Below are 21,642 nucleotides of genomic sequence, written 5' to 3' on the forward strand. Positions count from 1 at the left end.
CCATGATTATTAAGCCTTCCATTTTTCTAGGGGAGCTGGGCAGGAATCACCCACTTGATGCAGGAGGTAGTGGAACCTTCTATCTTTTCAGGTTTTGGGGGAGGTAGTCAACTGCTGGTGCATAAGCAATGGTCATGATCATGGCAAGTGGGCCAGTCATGGAAAGCAATATGCGTGGACACATTTCATGGAGTACCTACAGGCATTGCCATTGGGGTTTCTGGCTTGGGGGCCTGGCTGGGTGCCCTATTGGTGTGTGTCCAGATCAGAGTATGGTGGATGCACATGGCGGAGGCATGGAGTGTCTGCAAGTGTTGCCATGCTGGATTTGGGAGCCTGGCTACCTTGCTGATTTGGATGGGAGGCACCAGCACAGAGCTTTGCAGAGGGACTTGGCAGAGGTAGGGTGTACCTGCAAGTGTCTCCTGGATTGAAGGACCATGTGCTGATTTGGCTGGCAGGGTTGTGTATGGGTGAGAACCACAAAGCTTCCAGGGGGATCTGTGGCATAGCTTCTGTTGGGGGCTGGTAGGGTAGGGGTTGACAAAGCAGCAAGCTGGTCTCCACTCGTGGCAGTCGCAGTGCAGGTCAAGTTGCTTAAATGGTACACAGTACAGCTTAGGTGAGCATCCTGGGGCATCATTTGGGTAATGAAGGGTTAACTCTCAAACCAGGCCTGGCTCGGTACCTTCATGAACCTGGGACAGGAAGCCCTTGAGGGGTGTCATTATCCTCTACCCATAGACCCTGAGGCTAGGGAGACAGGAAGTAGCATACCTCCCTTGAACATCATGAAGAGTTGGCAAGGAGGAGCCTGAGCCATATGTATGTGAAGGCCCAAGCCTTGGAGCTAAGGTGGCCTTGCCCATAAATTCAGCGATGTATAAACAAGAAGAACCTTGATTCTTCTGCATCCCACCAATGTCCTGCACTGCTAGGGTTGCCAGGTCCCTCTTAGCTACTGGTGGAAGGTTTTTGGGGTGGAGCCTGAGGGCTAGTACCTGGAGGTTGGCAACCCTATGCACTGCACCTAGGTTTAGAATGGGGTTTGGCTTGCGAGCACCACAGACCCCATTTGGTAAACAAATAAATCAACTTGGCCTTATTTGTTACTCAACTGAAGGTGTTGGCTCCCCTTATTCCGTGTCTACTTGCAATAGTGGTGGGAGTAGGCAAATGGGTGGGATTTTTATTGAGTAAATGGCATTATGCTCTCAAATGCTTTAACATGAAAATAAAAGTGTTGAGACCTGAGATCTTATATAAGCAGTGCTCTCTCTCTCTCTCTCACACACACATACACACAATTTGATTCTTCTTCATCCCTGGTCTCTCACGTCTCCTCTGGCTGGTGATGTATGTGTTTACCATAGTTGGCAAAGTATACCTATATTTTTCAACCAGTTGTGCTTTGCAATAAAAATAGCCTTTCACCTACGCATTGCTTAGAAAAACAAGACACTGTCATTTTAAAAATTAAAATATGGTAATAAATAGTTCTGATTTGGAATTAGCGGTGCGTTTGTTATCTGCTGCTACACTGTTATTGTTTTTTTCACTTAAATATGATCATGGCATACACTTCTGGAAAAACCATCACTGAGCAAGAAAAAATTGTGTGGGTGGAGTCTGGATCACTACCACTTTTGTATTTGTGTAGGATGCTGATTTCTCTTTATAGACTTTTAGTCTGGGTTAAAAGCAAGCTCTCATTTTTAAAGCAGAAGCTATCCTGCCAAACATTTAAAAGCATTAAATTAAAATCATTATGTGGTGCAAATCAATGTTCTATTTGGAGTGGCACATCCACTGTCCCCACTCTTGCTACAACCCTGGTGGTACTCACACACACAAACCATATATGTATGTGTGTGGGGTTTTTTTTTAAATTCAGAAGATGTTTTTCCTCAAAGAGATTTTATCATGAAGCAAGTTCAGTTCTTTTGAACGCAGTGTACCAATTTGCTTTTGAATGTCTGCAATAAGTTTCTGGACTTTCCCCAAAGATGGCTGCTATATTTGGAGAGAGCAAACGACTTGTACCGTACCTTGTGGAGTCTGAGCAGCATTCACGGACGAGCTTGTGTTCAGGAAAGAAATCTTTCCGAACTTGCCGGTAAAGCGTAACCCCAACTGTAATGCAACATCTCTCATCAATTTCTGCCGGAGCCTGGAGGGGAAGTTATCTCATCTAACTCTTCCGCCCATGCGCACTGCTGAACAGTTTCTCCAGGAACAAAACTTAGCCTTAGAGCTAAACAATGGATCAAAAAAACTTTCAGGCTGCTCTCTGTTGCCATCAGTGCTGGCTATGCTCTGCAGTTTCCCCCAAAGTGTACCTCTCTTTGATATCAGCACAGTGTTAACATTCAGCTAGACATGTGGGACTGATCAGAGAACAGTAGGTCTTTCATTACAGTCCCGGCTCGGATGATTTAAGGGCTGCAGTGTTGGCCTCCAGAAAGAGGTTGTAGAATCCTCTGGCTGAAGACTTACCGAAACAGTTATTTGGGCAATTACAGACGGTTTCCAATAAGCCGCTCTTTTTTCCCCTACAGAAAGCAGTCTCTGTAAAACAAGCGTGGCGTTTTGAGAACTCTGTACCTTTAATCCAGGCCAGTGTTTTAGACTGCCTGCGTCCGCTCCAGGACTTGACGCAGGCAGGAACAGGGAGAAAGGAAGTTTTTGTCGCAGCAGCTCCAGACAGAGGAAGAACTGGACGTATTAAACCGCGCTCCTGTTTGAAACTACGCTGCCTCCTTATTTTGATGACTAGCGTTAAGGACACACCAAGAAGCATTTGCAGAATTTCCGGAAGAGTTAGTTAGATAAAAGAGAACTTCTTGTATATGCAGATTTAAAAAACAAAAACTTTTATTGTGATATTGTCGAAGGCTTTCACGGTCAGAATTCATTGGTTCTTGTAGGTTATCCGGGCTGTGTGACCGTGGTCTTGGTATTTTCTTTCCTGACGTTTCGCCAGCAGCTGTGGCAGGCATCTTCAGAGGAGTAACACTGAAGGACAATGTCTCCTGAAGGATACTCATGGCCCATGCATATAGTGTCATATCATTCGTCCTAAAGCTTGATTTCATCACGATGCAGCATTACATCCATATTGGCACTAACCCTGACCAGATTCCCCCATGAGAGCCCTTCAAAATGCAGCTTCAAACAATGCTCACCAGAGCCAAACATAAAGCAAACCATGGAATCAAGGAGGGAAGAAATATGGAAGCACACATGTAATCTAACCATGATGAAAATATTATTATTGTATTATTAGTTACAAAATTTATACCCCACTGTTCTGCCCTCACAAGAGTGAACAAAGCAGCTAATAAATGAAAACACATAATAAAATCACAATTAAAATCATTAAAACAGTTAAAACAGAGCTAAAATATGTGGTAAGCTGCAGTACTGCAGTCAAAAGCTCTGCTCATGACCTGAGTTCGATCCTAACAGAAGTTGGTTTCAGGTAGCCAGCTCAAGGTTGACTCAGCCTTCCATCCTTCCGAGGTCGGTAAAATGAGGACCCAGCTAGCTGGGGGTAAAGGGAAGATGACTGGGGAAGGCACTGGCAAACCACCCCATAAACATAGTCTGCCTAGAAAATGTCGGGATGTGACATCATCCATGGGTCAGGAATGACCTGGCGCTTGCACAGGGGATCTTTACCTTTTTAAAATATGTACAAAGACATAAAAATATCAAAACATTTGGTGAAGGGGGATCACCAAATGAAACTCAAAAGTCTTCACCCGCTGGCAGAAAATGGCAACAGATGCAGAGAGATTCATCTCCCTGGGGAGAAAGTTCCAGAGTTTTGGTGCCATGAATGAGGTTACCACCCACCTAACCTGAGAACGAAGGGACACCTGAAGCAGGGCCTCCGCAGGTGATCACAATTGTCAGGTGGGCTCATAAGGGAATAGATGGTCCTTCATGTACGTTGGTCCCAGGACATGCACAGCTTTAAAGGTAAATGCCAGCACCTTAAATTTTGCCTGGAAACAAACTGGGAACCAGTGTCAATGAGCCAAGACCGGAGCAATATGGTCCCTCTGACCCACTCAATGGTGAATGTTACACCATAGCCTCACATTCAACAGTGGGGTGATCACACATCACTAATGAACTAGTATCTTTAAATCTAAAGGTTGTAATCACTGGAAAGCTCCAGGTACTGAACCATTTAATTGTTCTTGTAGTAAGGTATGCTGAAAAGTGTTGATCAGATTACCTGGCCTAAATTCCCTAGTTTCCTCCAAAAAGCTCATTTTTGAAATGTCATTCCTGCTTATATCTGTTACCTGCATATTATTCAGCAAAAAGTCCAGTAAAAGGAACACTAAACAATTCCATATAATTCTTTGACTAATATTTCTGCTGAATTTTTGTGGTGTAAAGTACTGGGGACTGATTTTTCACACTCTTGTGGCAATGCTTAGTAATTTCTCCTTGTTGGAAAAATCACGTGTGGTTAAATCACACATGCTTATTGGAATATATTTCTAGTCTACATTTGAGGGACCTATTGAATTAATTCACATTTGATGAAGTAGATTTCAACAAGATGACAAATACTGACTAGGTCAACGATATCTGACAGAAGTTCCTTGACCTCTCTGGTGACTATCCACCTAAAGGTCTTTCTCCCATGCAATATCAATTCATATTACATGTTGCAGCTATTGAGAACTTCCTACTTCCTTTCTTAAAAATAAACAAATAAACACTATCACTTGTATAATTTCTAGTCTGGGTAGGGAGGGGATATGGTAGTATTTGGGGGGGGGCTGGGGGGGGCTAGAAGCATTTTTATAGTAAAAATGTCAAGAACAATACAAAATTTAAAGGCCACTTCCAGAGTTAGTGTAAGAAGTAGGATGTTTCTGGCATACAGAGTTACTGCATATACAGGCTATTACTGTAATCTCAATTTTATTTTTAAAATACATATTAAATAGAAAAGGGAAGGATGAATGGATGATCCCAGGGAAAACAGGAGAGGATCTATAAAGCCCCTTACAGCACAATCTTAAGCAGAGTCACTCTAGTTTAAGACCATTTATTTCAACTGCATTAAAGTGGGGTAACAGGAGAAAAGAGAGGGACAAATATCTGCAATTACAGCAAAGGTACAACTGTGCATTTACTTAATACTCAATGGTAGGATTCCAAAATAACGGCCTTTGTCTGAATGCAGATAGCATAGAGAGCCTCAAACATAGTTAGGCCTTAAGCCGATCAAGTGCAGCAAAATCAACAGCCCAGTCTGAAACTCCAACGATCCCTCTATGGGGAATCAATACAAACAATACAGGATAGACTCAATAATCACAGTTGCCAAGAGCAATGAGCAAATTCTGATGCTACCTTAAAAACAAGCTGCAGACAACTGAGAAACATTGCTGGAGACCCATCTTAAAAGAAATTTGAAAGAAAATCTTTGCATATACCACAGGCTGTGATACAGCCTGAGCAAAAGATGGGCATACATATATTTTATACACTGAAAGAAAGAAAATTTGTTATCCCCATCAAATGCTCAAGAGAAAGAATGAAGTTGATGATTGTGCCAACATTTTATTAGACTCTTCCTTAAGTTCATGTTATTGGCTCAGAAATAATGAGTCTGGGTGACACTCTATGATGGGATCATACACACAAATGTGTGTGCATGCATGCACGCTCGCACACATACACACACACATATGTGATATACAATTGTTAAAATTATATGTTGCCTTTCTACCCAACTCAGGGTTCCTATAGTGACATAGGGTTCCCAATAATGCTATCAGTTAAATATGGCTCACTGGGCATTAGTTCACTGCTGTGTGAAGCTAAGAAAAACGGAGCTTCTTCCATGACGTCACTGATTGACTGCTCCTGGAAATGGTCCTTTCTTCTCACTTTTTTGGGGGGAGTGTTTAGAGCCCTTCGTGGAGCAGAAGAAGAAAAAAGCAATTTAGCATATACTGGAATTTCAGGCTGTTTACCAAACCCAGAGTTCAAGGTTCCCATAAACACCAGGAAGGATAGTCTGAACACGGGGCATAGAGAAATATTTCATACAAGTGGGGACCCCCAAGAAACTTGAGGCAGCAGCCATCCCATTTTGCCCCCTTTGCCTCCTCTCACACCACCATCCCTTTTCTCTGTAGCCCCCCCCAGCCCTGCTCTCGAAGGCTCGCCCAGAGCAGTCCGGGCATGAGCACCTAACCTTCCCCCTCCACAGCCTCGCTCTTGGCGGCTCGCCTGGAGTGGTCCGGGTGGGTGGGCTGAGACTTCTCCTCACCGCCCCCCTTGGTGGCTTGCCCAGACTGCTCCAGGGAGCGTGTGCTGAGGCTTCCCTCCCTCTCTCAGCAGCTCACCCAGACGGCTCCAGGTGGGCGCACTGAGGGCCCCGCCAGGAGCCACTGAGGCCACTGCTGGGCCCAGTGTGGCTCCCGGGCTGCGCCACCATCAGCCTGAAATAAGTGCATTCTCTGTGCAAGTGCAGAGAATACTTTTTATCTTAGGGGGAATTTAAACCCCACTTTTTAAAAAAAATGTCAGGTTTTTCTGCAGACCTAGGGGGTCCCCCAAGTCTGCAGAAACATCTGTTTGTGATGTGGCCCTGATTCGTGGATTTAGCTGTCTGCAGATGGGAGCACACTTGGGAATTAGATATATAGATACCATTGTCTGTGATAACTCCAAAGCTATTCTCTGGCTGGTCTAAAGCTCAGTGCTTCAGTATACACAGCCGGCTACATGTCCTAAATCAATCCCTTTCTGAGCTCTTCCTGGAGTTTCAGCAGTACATACTGATGGGAATTATACATTTAAGTGACAGAGTGTAGCAAGATACAAGAGGGGGTAAAGGTTTGCTGAAGTCAATACATTTTCTCAGAAAATGTGTTAGGAATGAAGTAACATGGTGCTCAGGCTTTCCACTCTTAGCAAATCAAAAATCAGGAAAGTATCTCTGGAAAAAAAGTCATAATATTCATATGAAAACAGGTTGTTTTCCTCTTAGATTCTAGGCTTTTAGAACAGGGCTTTTGAGATGTGCTTTTAAATAGTTGTCATATTTTTAAATTATTAAGATCTTTGTTAAGTTCTGGATTCCCCCCCCCCCAAACATTAGATTATGAAAACCTTTAGAAAAGAAAGAGAGAGTAGTAATGGTAGTTCTAGGAAAGGTCTCCATATACTTGGGAATTTATCTTAAATTGATCAATGGGCATATGTGGCTTTTCTTTTGTAGCAGCAAGGTCCAGAAAAGCTTCCATCCTCTACACTAGGTGAAGAACTGATCAGAGCTGTAACGGGGGCAATCCAATGTAGAGTCTAGATAAAATTAATATGTTTTATAACAATATTTCAGAATGACTGAACTACTTCACAAGACCATAGCATATAATGAAGTATATTGTTAAAAAGTGTATTGTTAAAAATCTTTATTTTCCAAAAGTATTATTTTCAGAAATATCTAATTTACAGAACTTAACAGGTGTCCAATAGACTCAGCAGATTTTTTTTTTAAAAAAATCAAATGTAATCTCCAATTATGTTTGTTTAACAGTTTTACATAATTCAGACCAGAATGATAACTGGATATTGTACTGCAGTTCAGTAGACCGTTTGGATCTAATTCCACTGAGCGCAGTTCCTGCATTAGGTAAAATATAAACATATAAATATTTATGCATCCTGGGGATTTTCTACAGAATGCATTACAGAGAGTATAGCAGGAGATTCTGAAGCTGCTAATGCACCAGGGCCAAAGTTCTTCTGAAGACAATGATTTAACTGCATATATTGCCAATATGTAGCAGGAGGTACTCCCATGCCTTTCTATATCCCCCCTTTTTAAGGTCAATAAAAATTAAACTTTCTAATCTAGAAAGTTGTCTCTCCAAATATCACTCCAAACTTTGCCTTTATAATCCTAAAATCAGGGTTGGGGAAGTGCTTCTGAAGGCACCTACACATTTACCCCCTAAGACTATTGGATCACAAGAAACAAGGAATAGTGGCCAAGGACCAACCCTGATGTGGCCTCCTAGCACTAGAACATTCTGCAAGACTGTAAAAATAAATAAAAATGAAATACTACAGCTTGAATCCAACCTATACTTTTTTTTGGGGGGGAGGGGGATTTTCTTAGATTATTGCTCCTCCAATCAGAAACTTCTGACTCCCCCTAAATTGTTCCTGGTTTCCCCTCTCCCTCAGAAGCAGCATTATGGGAGAAATTGGAGGGGATGCTGGGAGATTGGACAATAAATGAAAATTCCCCCCTTCCTTGCACCTATGGAAATTCTAGGTGGGATTCAAACCTCTGCCAGCAAGAACATTAACAGCACTTTATTAGACTAAACCATCCTTTTGTTATGTTAAGCTAAAGTTGCTTTTATCTTTGCATTTGCAAAGGAACACTGCATTTTAATAGGAAATAGAGAACAGTTTTTTTTAAGGAATAGGTGACAAGGATATCTACCACACACATACTACAATAGTCGTGATAATCAGCCCTAATATATATTTCCTCCCAAATTTTAGTAACATGTTCATTTTGAGACAAAACTTAAAATCTTGGAAATTGGATTGCTGTCAGAGGCCAACCATAATTTACATTAAATTAATAGGTCACTTTCTTGACTTTCACATATGGTTCAAAGATATATAAATTCCAGATGGCCTGTATGCCCCCTTCAGGGCTGGCGTGCTAGTCAGGGGCCTTCTTTCCTCTCCCCCCCCCCCCGCCATGCACACTGGCTGGATCGGGACCGGCACGCCAGCCAGGAGCCCTCCTCTCTCTCACGATGCACTGGGGCCAGATCAGGGCCAGAGAGCAAGCCAGGGGCCTTCTGGAGGGGGACATACTCTGGGAAATTGCTTTAATGCAAGAGGTTTACAGTGGCCATTTATGCACGGGAGGTTTTTCCTTGGATTTGCCACTCTCTAGATCACTGGTTCCCAACCAGGGGTCCATGGACCCCCAGGGGTCCGCGAGAACTAAATTAAGGTCCGTGAAACAAAGTTATAAACCCATAATAAATTAATATTTTCAATTAAAAGTTCTCTATTATAAAATATATATTCAAATATTATTCTAAGTTTAATGTTTAACTAACAGTTATGATTAAAGTTTATTTTCAAATTCTTGGAATTTTTATTTTGAACCTTGGGGTCCCTGCACCGAACAAAAAAGTCCTAGTGGTCCCTGGTCAAAAAAGGTTGGGGACGACTGCTCTAGATGCACCTTTTTCCCACCCAAATCCTCAAAACTCAACAATCAGCCCCCAAGAAGAGTTTTGAGAATTAGGATGGGGAAAATGGGCATCTAGAGAGCGGCAAATCCAAGGCACTCCTCTTGAATCGGCACAGGTTGGAGCTGCTCCATTCCCACTTTCAGCTAAACCCTTCTCTGGGCACATGGATGCAATTCCTGCCCCCCCCCAATCCTGTCTATCATTAAAGGGCAATGGGTTCCACACCTGTAGAAAATAGAGGGAAGCTTTGAGGAAAGCGCTGTCTTGCCCCCCCCCCAATTTGGAATCTGACTGTTCCTAAAGCAGAACAGAGTGAGGGTGGAAGAAAAATGGAGGAGACCAGAGGGACTGGGGCTTGTTTTTTGTGCTGGGGCTGTGCCCACAGAGGTGAACAGCACGAGGTAATCCGCTGGGCGGAGTTGGGGCGGAGTTGGGGGCGGGCATAAACCATGAGCTTGTTGGAAGGGGAGGCCTCCTGCAAAAGGGACCGTTGTCAAACCGTTGTCAAATACAGCGTGCTTTGTTCCCATGAAAAACCAAAACTACATCGAGATCGACGGGGATAAATCGCGGCCATGAAAAAACACACATTTAAATCGGTTTTTTTTTTTTTTGGTCTGTGGCAAGAGAGCATCAAAATCTTCCATGAAAAGTGGGCCTGTGATTCTATATCCATCTTTGCACACCATTTTATCTTTTAAAGGAGACTGCCACCCTCTAGTGGTGATTTTAATTTTAAAATGTAAGAAAAGAAAACTTATCGTTTCATACTGCCTGTTTTTCCCTCCCGTGCACTATAGTGGAAAAACTTGTGTTTGCTCTCATTATCCAAGGAACATACAGAGACTCCAATTACTTTCTTAGAAGCTACCATGCTGTTTAATATTCTGAGATACTTGTGCCACCATTTCCCCTGCAAGCCACATCAGTCAAGGATTCTTGGTTGGATTCCCCTGTCGTAGCCTATATGTGGCTATGCTCTTACGCCAGCAAAGTCCTTTCTCTCGGTGTGAACGTTGGAAAGAATGTACCAGTTCCTCTTAGAAGTTCTAAAACTTAGTAAAACAACTCAAAGTGACTGTAAAGTCAGACAACTGGCTTAACTAATCCTGTAGAGTGAAGATGTAAAGACGGTGTCCATTTGTCTGGGACTTCATTGCTGAATGTTTCTGTGAGCGTTGCTTTGGAAATCTGAGTGCGACTGTGCCTCTCTTTCACAGCTTGTTCCTATTTCAGGAAGGGACTTTGGGAGATACAATATGAAACTTCACAGCCAAAAACACCAGTTATGTGTCTGATATTTCTGGCAATCTACACAGACAGTGATTTTTACTATATCTGAAGGGAAGAGGAACATTTAGGTCTGCTTCTAGAATTTTCCTTTACCTATATATCATGCTAAACTATGGAATCCTCTTAGGCCTATAACCTCATAAAAACCAAGGATAATATTTCTTCTAACTCTCTCCTCAACTAAAATCTCATAGCCAATTTCCTGTCAATTCTTTAAGATCTTGATTTAGTGGCTCATCCCTGTAGACATTTTCCCTCTCTTCTCTTGGCTTTTGCTAGTGAGAATTACATAGAGATGCTTTCTTAAGAGGAATATGAAGTATCTTGAAAACCATGACTTATTTCAACACAGGTAGGGCTTATTGCTCAAGGGTACATTCCAAGAAGTAAAAGCTTCTACCTTTGACCTTCTATAAACCATGCTCAACTTGAAAGAGAAGTTCGCCAGTATTCTATGCTAACTTGAAAGTGATAGGATTTAAGTGTGAGAATCTTTTTCTGGGTCACAGCCAATAGTTTACAGTTTCAGCTTTCACTATATAATATATAGCCTAAGCACTGCCTTTATTGGGATGGAATGCAAAAAGGGCTAAAACGAGGCCACTAGCTTCAAATTCCGATTAGTTTACAGGATTGCTACTGCAGCTTCCTCATTTCCCCTGGTCCTTATTGTGTTGCCATAATCACTGCTTCAGATCAGTTGCCTGTGGTACAAGAAAGTGTGTGGAAGCGACGAAATGGTAAAAGTTAGGAGAACTGAAGAATTGTCAGCAAGCATCGGTTTCCATCTTGGTCATGCAGCGGAACTGGGGCTAGGACAATGCAGTCCCACCAAGACCCAGTGCCCCCCCCCTCAAATCCTCTCTTTTATGCACGAAGCCAATAATTAATGCAGTTTTGAGAACTGCTGCACGAGCAGCGCAATCCTAAGGGCAGCCTGTGCTGCAGCAGCCAGCTGTGGGTCTACTCATAGGGGTATTTTTCACGGTGGATTTTGCTTCGGTTTCGAATCGGAGCAAACAATAAACCGATTTAAATAGCTTTTTCATGGCAGCGCAGATTCTCCCCCCATCCCGAGGCATTTTCAATTTTTCACGGGACAAACAGCGCACTTCTCTGTGCTGCTTACGTCTGCTGCCGCTCATGACTCACTGCTCCAAATCCGCCTAATCCCGCACACTCTTCCCATGATCCTGTGTGTGCGTGTGTGTGTTTGGGGGGGGGCATCCTGAGAGCAGCAAATCCAAGCCAAAACTCCCGTCACCCTTCTGAAGAGGGGCAGCCAGTCTGCTCTGGGTCTCCCTCCAGCTGGTGCGATCCTATGTGTGTGTGTGTTGGGGGGGTATCCTGAGAGCGGCAAATCCAAGCCAAAACCCCCATCACCCTTCTGAAGAGGGGCAGCCAGTCTGCTCTGGTCTCCCTCCAGCCGGTGCGATCCTATGTGTGTGTGTGTTGGGGGGGCATCCTGAGAGCGGCAAATCCAAGCCAAAACTCCCATCACCCTTCTGAAGAGGGGCAGCCAGTCTGCTCTGGGTCTCCCTCCAGCTGGTATGATCCTATGTGTGTGTGTGTTGGGGGGGGCATCCTGAGAGCGGCAAATCCAAGCCAAAACCCCCATCACCCTTCTGAAGAGGGGCAGCCAGTCTGCTTTGGGTCTCCCTCCTGCTGGTGCGATGCTGTTAGAGTGGCAACTCCCCCAGCCAATCACCGTTCTTGGGGGAGGAGAAAGGAGACTTCCCAGGGAGCGAAGCAAACATTTTTTCATGGGCATCCGAGCAACAAAACACTCTTCTACTGGAAAGTACGGCTCAGAAGTGGTTTGGATTGCCTCTCTTTTAACCCAGCTTATTTTGCTCAGTGGGGGAAAACACGGATCTGCAGTGAATAACCAAAATTTGCCTCCAACGCAAATCAGCATCGAAACAGCAGCAAATCTCCGTGAAGAATACCCCATAGCCCTGTTAGTCCACTCCCTAAAGGGTTCCAGCAGAGACTGAGAGGCAGGAAAAAGTCCAAAAAGCAAGGTCGCAGAGGCCACAACCACGTCAGTGTCTCCAGCAACCACACCACCATGGCTCTTAAAGGTCACAAGGTGAGAAGTCAGGGCTATGATGGACAGGGCAGACAGAACCAATCATGGGCCGGCAAATGCAGGGACCCAGCCTTGTGTGCATCACAGCCAAGGAACAGGAAGAGGCGGGGACATGGGTCAAGGCACAGTGTCCACAGTATGCCACCACCCCCTTGAAGGAACTGAGCTCTGCCTAACAGCAACTGGGCAGTTGACAGAGTTGGCATTCTCTGATCAGCAACGACTCCAAGCAGGTCTATGGCCCATATGATGCAAAGGCTGCAATCAGCAAGAAAGGAGCACAGAGAGACGACAAGGCAAGTGTACCCAGTCAGGGGTACACAAGGCAAGTGTACCCAATCAGGGGTCTCTACCGCTCACCTTGCGGGGCCTCCTCCTGGCAGCCCAGCCATGCTGCTGAGAGCACCTCTGGGATACCCCTGCTAGCAACAGAGCAGAAAGGGGGCCACTGGGGTGGGCTCAGATGTGGGGGCACACAGCACCGCTAACAGATTCCCCAATTGCCTCGTCATTGAAGCAGAAGCGTTCTGGAACTGGAATAACCAACATTCCACTCTGGACGCTGTCTTTCCAGTCCCAGAGCAATCTATCTGAGCATCATTCTAAATCCATTCTGCACTCATTGTAACTTTTGTGTTCAGTATTTCAATGGAGCCCATGTAGGGTTGCCAGGTCCCTCTTCACCACCGGCGGGAGGTTTTTGGGGCCGAGCCTGAGGAGGGTGGGATTTGGGGAGGGGAGGCGATTCAATGCTGTAGAGTTCAATTGTCAAAGCAGCCATTTTTCTCCAGGTAATCTGATCTCTATTGGCTGGAGATCAGTTGAATTAGCAGGAGATCTCCTGCTACTACCTGGCAGTTAGTAAACTAAGAAGTGAAAAAACCTATGCTGGAAATAGTGAATGCTAAGTAGGAAGACAGCACGTGGCTCAATATTAAATTCAATTCAAAGCAAAACCAAGGGCTAATTTATTCAAATAAAAACATACAAGAATAAACCAACAAACCAAAGTAAGAGATAGAAGTGTTAACATCACACAATTCGCCTCGCAGGGCTTAAGGCAGCACCTCTGAACAACCTCTGAACAAGCAAAGGGCTATATACTTCAAATGTGTTTCAATGTAGCCAAACGGCTATAACATATAACAAGAAAAGATAGAGTTTCAAAGCAGCCCAAAGGCTTATGAATATATAATCACGAAGAAAGCAACCAAAATCCTGGAAGGGTCCATCGCAAGAACGCGTTTCGAATTCTTCATCAACTTGCTGACCCTAAAAGAATTTTAAAAGATCCAGGGAGTAGTTTAATTAACACTATCACAATAACACAGTGCAGATAAAAACCATAAGTCACTACCAGAAGATATAATTAGACATGGCTTACCAATTAACATGAGTTATGTACTTCAATGTTGCAAAAGTCACAGTGATGAGAGTGTTCCTGATAAGTTGAAAGCAGAAAAGTTTTGTTGTAAGGTTAAATGAAAACAGATAAGAAACCAAATAAGCAAAGTATGCCGCCAAGATGAAATGATTCATACCCATTCTGTTGCGCGAAAAGAATATAGGAATTCAATAGGGCAAAAAGCTCAGGCTCGGTAAGCATCAGCTTCTCCGGAGTGAGAAGGGGCTGACACACCGTAGAGAAATACTCACAGCTGTGGGCTTGGCAGGTAGACCAAAAGACTCATTTAAGGGGCAGTGGCTCATAAGAAACAAGACAGATCAAACTCTGTGTTTAATCCGCAAGGGGCTAGAGTTTTAAAAAGAAAGATGAAGCGTCTTTCTTGGTGGTTGAGGATTTTCTTGATGTCTTGAGTCTGGAAAGGTCGAGGTTGATATTGCCAGATGACAAAAAATCTGAGGTCACGATCACTATGGCCATGGCTGATGAAATGGCTGACTACCGGTGCTTCCAAAATCCGAGACCTGATTCTCGTTCGGTGTTCCCCGATGCGGAGTCTAATTTGTCTTATTGTGCAACCAATGTACATTTTAGGGGCTGGACAGGAGCAAAGGACCGCATAAACGACACAGGAAGAGGCACAATTTGAAAAATGCTTCAAAGTATAAGTAAAATTCCCATCCATAGCAGTTACCTGCTTGACAGGCAAGCTATATGGGCACATGGAACACCCATGGCATTTGAAATGGCCACATGCCGAAATGCGTGATTTGGCAGGTAAAAAATCCGTCTTCATAAGTTGATCCCTCAAGGATCCCACAGACACTGCCAACCCTCCCAGGAGAAAGCATCCCTCCCTCATGGCAGGTCTCCAGACACTCCTGCTCGGTTGGCACACCACGTCCCCAGCAAAGGCTCCATGTCCTCTGTTACAGCATCCAGAACTTGAGTCAGCTGCCCACATCCCCTACCAGTGCCCTCCCTGCCCCCCTCTGAAGTCTTTGAGTCTGCCCACTGCATTGCCTCCCCCCCCAGCCATTGACTCTGCCCCCACAGTGATACCTCCCAAGATGTCTCCCCCCCAGGCAACAGAGCCCCTCCTTCCTAGAGCAGGCCGACATTTATTTACTTCATCCATTTACTCATATCCCTCCTTTCTCCCCAAAGGAGACCCAAAGGGGCTCACATCATTCTCCTCTCTTCCATTTTATCCAGGGGAACTGATCTCTATCGGCTAGAAATCAGTTGTAATAGCAGGATATCACCAGTCACCACCTGGAGGCTGGCAACCCCATCACCTATGGATTATGCTTTTGGGGGGTTGTAACTTTCTGCCACTAATGGGAGATGTTCCCTGGCTGAAACAGCTTAGGGAGCTGATTGACTTTGGCCACGCCTCCTCGCCCACCCATTTCTAGGCCAGCATAGGGACGTATGCCACTGGCCCACCAACAGGTGGCCGCTGCAGGGCTATGATGGTGCCTGAGAATTGCAGGGCGGTGCAGGGGTGCTGCACCAGTGTAACTGTGCCTGATGCTGGCATATTGTGTTTTGATTGTTCATCTTAGTGGCCAGGGAAGGATATTCTTCACATGGCCAGAGCATGCTTTTCTCCTACCCACATTCAACACTTGCAGACAAATGATAGTCCATTATGAGGAGGACTAAGTCTAAGATCTGATATCAGGAAGCTTTGATGACTGTACTTTCTTGTTAATTGCAAAAACAATCCTTCCACAGTATTGTCCACGCTAGTTAGTTATCATTTTGTGTCAAATGATATATTGGACAAGTGTGACCCCTCCCCAGGCCTACCACCCAATGCAGTCTTTCTCAGACTCAGAGGTGCAAGTTGGTTAGACAGTCACAGGTGTGCCACCCATCATCCCTATTTATTTTTGAGAGCCCTGCCCCTTTTGCACACCAGGTCCCCACTCTCTTTCCCTGAACCACTGCCAGACAGGGCAGCCCAGTTCCCTTTTCAACCACCCTTCACCCAGAGATTCCTCCTGAGCTGTCAAAATGGAATGAACATGCACTCCCAGTGAGAGAACGAAGCAAGTACTGCCTTCGCTCAGATTTGGCTTTGCCTGTGATGTCATGACATACAATGTTGATTGGTTGATACAATTGGACTAGATAGATAGATAGTTTATTTACGGCCCTTGGCCAGATAAAACAAGATACATGGACTAAAATGGTCTTACCGACAAAGGTTTACAGTCCGAGTCTTAAATCACTTAAAAAAAATAAATAACATCCAAGTTACATCTGCCATTTGGACTAAGCGACTACTCTACGGCAACGAATTTTCATTGCTGCCGTACAAAATTTTGCTACTTGAGAGGTGATTGAAGGATTATCTCCTTGTAGGAGCTTTTCTATCTTTTATCTTTCCCTGTCAGGTCACATTCTCAGTATGAGGGGCTCAATAAACTTAGAACGGGGTATTGTGTAAAGGTTACAGTTCAGGAGAACATGTTCAGTGGTTTCTAAATCCCCGGATTTGCAGGGGCATAGTCTCTCTGCCCTGGGTATCTTCTTAAATTTCCCCTCTAACATAGCAGAGGGTAAGGCTGCACACATAGCCAAGGTAAAAGCCCTCCTATATTTGTTTATCTCAAAGTAACGGAGATAGGCTGCTGGTGCAAGGATAAATTTGGATTGGGGGGGAGCCATAAATAGAGGCACTCTTGCTAAATCTACTTGTCATTCGATATCTTTAACCCTTTGGTTTATAGTTAACTTAGCTTGATCCCACCCTAACTGAAGTAGTTCTAGGGGGGTAAAACCCAGGTTATTTAGTTTGTCTTCAATGGCTATTATCCACTTTGACCTAAAGGTATCACAAAGTATCAGTGGAAGAAGACCCTTAGGGTTGAAATTAATTTTTAGCCACAGATAAAGCGAGGACAAGACAACCCTTGCCTCAACCTTCATCATGCCAGTTTCTAAATGGATCATAGCATTTGATACACATCTTGGCAATTGCAGCTCTAAGAAACTTGGATTACACTCGTTCAATGGGAATAAGACATAAGGGTGGAGAGTCAAGGTGTGTTCCATATAACATTTGTGCTAGAGTTTTCTCCTGAAAAGTTTTAAGGGCGACTGGAATATAGTGTGCCCCCTTGGTCCGGAGAAAATTTATTATTGAACGGGCAGATATTTCTCCTAAATTGGCAACATACAATTGGACTAGCTACATTGTCTCCGATTGACTGGATCACACAGACATGAAGATAACTCTTATTAAAAAAAAAAAAAGGAAGCCACATACATTATTGAATGAGAGAAAATGATTACTTAAAATAGTGCAAAATGATCCTGGAGAACGACAAAAACTCTTTTTTAAAAGCAAAAAATGGTTCCGTAATACTTTTAATGAACGTAAAGCATACTGTGCTTTGTTGCTCAGAAATGATAGAATTTTTACATTATATTTTCACCACTAGATGGTGGAGAGACACCATACTGTAACTTGAACCAAAACAAAAGGGGAAGACAGAGGGCCAACTTCAGTTCATTGGGTTTTGTGTGTGTGTGTGGGTAGTTTAATGCATGCCTTATAGCATTCCATTATCTTAATTGAGTTTGCTTATATAATTGCTTAATAGTATCTGAGTTTCAAGTGGAATAATGGAGAGTACATATGCATCATTATCTTTTTTGTCTTTTTTTTGCTTTGAACTGCTGGTTTATTTATTCATACAGGTAAAGCCAAAATAAGCACAGCGTTATCACTCATCCATGTTTAAGGCGGTGTGTTCTTTCTGCTTCATTTGCCAGCCACGAATGCAACAACCTAACTCTTTCTAGCTTTCACCTTACACTACACACCCTTTATCCCACCTGTCTTTTTTCTGTTTAGTGAGACAAGTTGGATTGCCATCCTCCAGTCTGGAGTTCTCAGAAAACTATGACAAAGAGCTGGTAACCCCAATGGGAAGGGGAAACATTCAAGCTAAAACAATGGTACACTATCATGTTTTTTCCCCTACTTTCAGCTCCATTGTGTCTCCATACCTATAAATAGTTACAATTACTGACATTATGTAATTATCTGCTGCAAGTGGAAAACTAAGGCAGCAACAAGAAATTTATTTGGATAAAACTAATCAGTAGAGCATAGGATCAAAAAGTAGAACCTTTGACCTCTCATGACAGTCAGGGTGATATAGTGGTTATTGTGTTAGCCTAGGACTGCTTGTGTGTGTGTGTAAAGTGCCGTCAAGTCGCAGCCGACTTATGGCGACTCCTTTTGGGGTTTTCATGGCAAGAGACTAACAGAGGTGGTTTGCCAGTGCCTTCCTCTGCACAGCAACCCTGGTCTTCCTTGGTGGTCTCCCATCCAAATACTAACCAGGGCTGACCCTGCTTAGCTTCTGAGATCTGACGAGATCAGGCTAGCCTGGGCCATCCAGGTCAGGGCAGGACTGCTTAATGATGCTTATTTTTTAATTTATACCCTGTTTTCTTCCTGATAGGGACCCAAAGTGGCTTTTCACATTATTCCCCTCTCTTCTGCTTAATCCTCACAATAGCAACCTGGTGAGGGTAAATTAGGCTGAGGGATTGTAATGGACCCAAGATGACCTGGCAGGCTTCTGTGGTTGAGTGAGGGATTTGAACCCAATTCTCCCAGGCCCTAGTCTGAAGCTCTTACCACTATAACCACACCAGTCCTCTGGGAGACCCAGGTGCAAATCTTCACTCAGCTAAGGAGCTCACTGGATGACTTTTAGGGTTGCCAACCTCCAGGTACTAGTTGGAGATCTCCTGCTAATACAACTGATCAAGACGGTTTGACATGGTATGGGGATTAGTTTTTCTAGTCATGGGAAGGAGATATACAATGCAATTCTATGTAGCATTTCTCCAGTTTAAGCCCACTGAAGTAACTCTGCCTAAGACTGTACTGACCATCTCCCATCACGACCTGAGTTCGATCCCGACGGAAGTCGGTTTCAGGTAGCCGGCTCAGCCCTCCATCCTTCCGAGGTCGGTCAAATGAGTACCCAGCTTGCTGGGGGTAAAGGGAAGATGACTGGGGAAGGCACTGGCAAATCACCCCGTAAACGAAGTCTGCCTAGTAAATGTCGGGATGTGACGTCATCCCATGGGTGAGGAATGACCCGGTGCTTGCACTGGGGACCTTTACCTTTTTAAAGTTGGTTATTAATGCCTGAATTGACTCTCATTTGGTCAATTGTTACAGAACCCCACCCTGACCTGACATATCCTTGTGTAGACACCTGGGCAGCCCTGTGGGGCCAGGATGGCATCTGGGTGCTCCTGACAGCCTGGCCAGAAGGAAATATAGCTGGGCCAGAAAAGACACCAGGATACCAGTGGGAGGCCGGGGACTGCTCCAGGAGAGGTGAGTAGGGTTGCCAAACTCCAGGTAGTAGCTGGAGATCTCCTGCTATTACAACTGATCTCCAGTCAATAGAGATCAGTTCTCCCAGAGAAAATGGCCGCATTGGCAATTGGACTCTATGGCACTGAAGTCCCTCCCCTCCCCAAACGTCAGGCTCCACCCCAAAAATCTCCAGGTATTTCCCAACATGGAGCAGGCAACCCTAGTTGATCTGCAAGCAGTGGAATCAGTTTGAGCACAGTTCTTTCGTATGTCTGCCCTCCCTCTGCATTTTCACAGTTGTGGAGTCAGTTTATTTTCTTCCACATGGGCCTTAAATAATGAGGATTTTCAAGGGATGGTGCTGTCATCATCAGTGGGATCAGAGCACCCCCCCCCTTTTTGCATGCTTATATTGATATAGCATTGCAATGATAGTTTAAGCAGATTCTCTGAATCCCCAGCTTTCATTCAAAAAAGAAAAGAAGAAGCGTCTCTATCCTCTTCCCATGCAGAGACAATGATGCTCTGACTCGCCCTCACAGGGGACCCTCATTTTGGTCCCTGTACGCATGCCCATCTTTTCATGGGCCTAGCAGTGAAAAACAGAGTCTAGATTATACTATCAAAATGACAGTGAGTCGTGGTGAGAGAGTGCATGGGATGTGAAGACAGTTCCTCCATTAATCATGCCAAAGCCATCTCTGGTGGAAGTCGACCAACCCCCCCCTCCCCCGAACCTAAGGTTCATAGAGTGATGTTCATACAGTAAGGTTCATACAGTGATGTTCTTGTTTTGTTACCCACTGTCTTTGCCATAATAATTTCAGAGGGGCAGCTGTGTTAACCCATTATAGCAAAGCAAAACAGAAGTCCAAGGGCACCTTAAAGACTAGCAATATTTATTCCAACATACTGGGAGAAACAGATGGATGATTATGGCAATAGCTTAGAGCTTTCTATGCATCAATAATAATTACTAAATCTTCTGGCAATGTGAAAGCTATATTATCTGCCATTAATCCCCTATTTATGCATCATAACATTAGAGGGACTTGAATGCTTAAATCATACAATTTAATACCATTTCGAAATGTGGTTAATAAAAGGCCTGAGCTGAACAGATGGTGTTTCTATTCAATTTAATGGGAGAAGATTTCAATTGCAGATACTTATTTAATAAATATCAAGCCCCAGTGCCACAATTATACTCATACACTGTTAAGAAAGTAGTGACTTTGTTAACAACAGTTTGCTAGTGAAAAATGTGTAACAGAAAAGAATGGCTGTTAGTAACACAAATTGGATGGAAAGATGGCTAACCTATATGTGATACTCTTTAAAATCAAAACTCTGGAAGAAATGGGGGGGGGGGAGAGAGAGAATTAAATATCTCCATTCCAAAATTTAACTGAGAAAACATTTGGCAGAAGATTTTTTTTAAAAAAATTACCTTAATTGTAGTTTACAAGCTTTGAAGACAATTTTTCCAAAGTAAAATTCTAAATCTATATCTTTGGCTCCAAAGCAATTCGTTATAGTGCAGTCAGGAAAATATAGCAAAACACAGAACCTGAGAACACATGAAACCCATTAGAGGCACTTATAAGCAAAAGATTTTCCAGAGGTCTGAAAGTCACTTCCCAACTTTTAATAAAAGCAAGCTATACAATTCTATATCCTCTATGGGACACATATTCCCACAGCAGAAAGTGGAAATGTATTTCTAAGGGCCAACTACATAGGAGGACGGCAGACCTGTATCTTTAACGGAGGGCCTGCTCGTAGTACAGGTCCAAGCAGAGTTACACCCATCTAGATCCATTGAAGCTCAGAAGAGTGTAACTCTGTTTCGTACTTCACTGTCAATCATATGCAAAGTGCAGTGGGATGTGTGATTTAAAGTGCAAAGGGGTGTGAGGTGCAGAGCTCTCTTCCCCTTTCTCACTGCCTCTTCCTCTGTTCTTTCAGCTAGACACACTAGGAGGGATCGATTGTGGACAGGAAGAGCCGCAGGCAGGAGTGAAGGGTTTAGCTCTCTTCATCTGAATGCCCGTTTTGTGCTTTGAACAGCACCTCACCACTGCTTTACACATGGTTGGGGGCTGCTGCTGTTAGTTGGTTCTAAGAGTCAATGCAGGCATTGAAGTTAATTCACATCCAGAAACCAATATTCATGTGAATGGCCTATTTTTAGAAGCCATTTTACAGAAGAAGAACT

The sequence above is a fragment of the Euleptes europaea genome, chromosome 16 (assembly GCF_029931775.1).
Source record: "Euleptes europaea isolate rEulEur1 chromosome 16, rEulEur1.hap1, whole genome shotgun sequence".
Lineage (NCBI taxonomy): Eukaryota > Metazoa > Chordata > Lepidosauria > Squamata > Sphaerodactylidae > Euleptes > Euleptes europaea.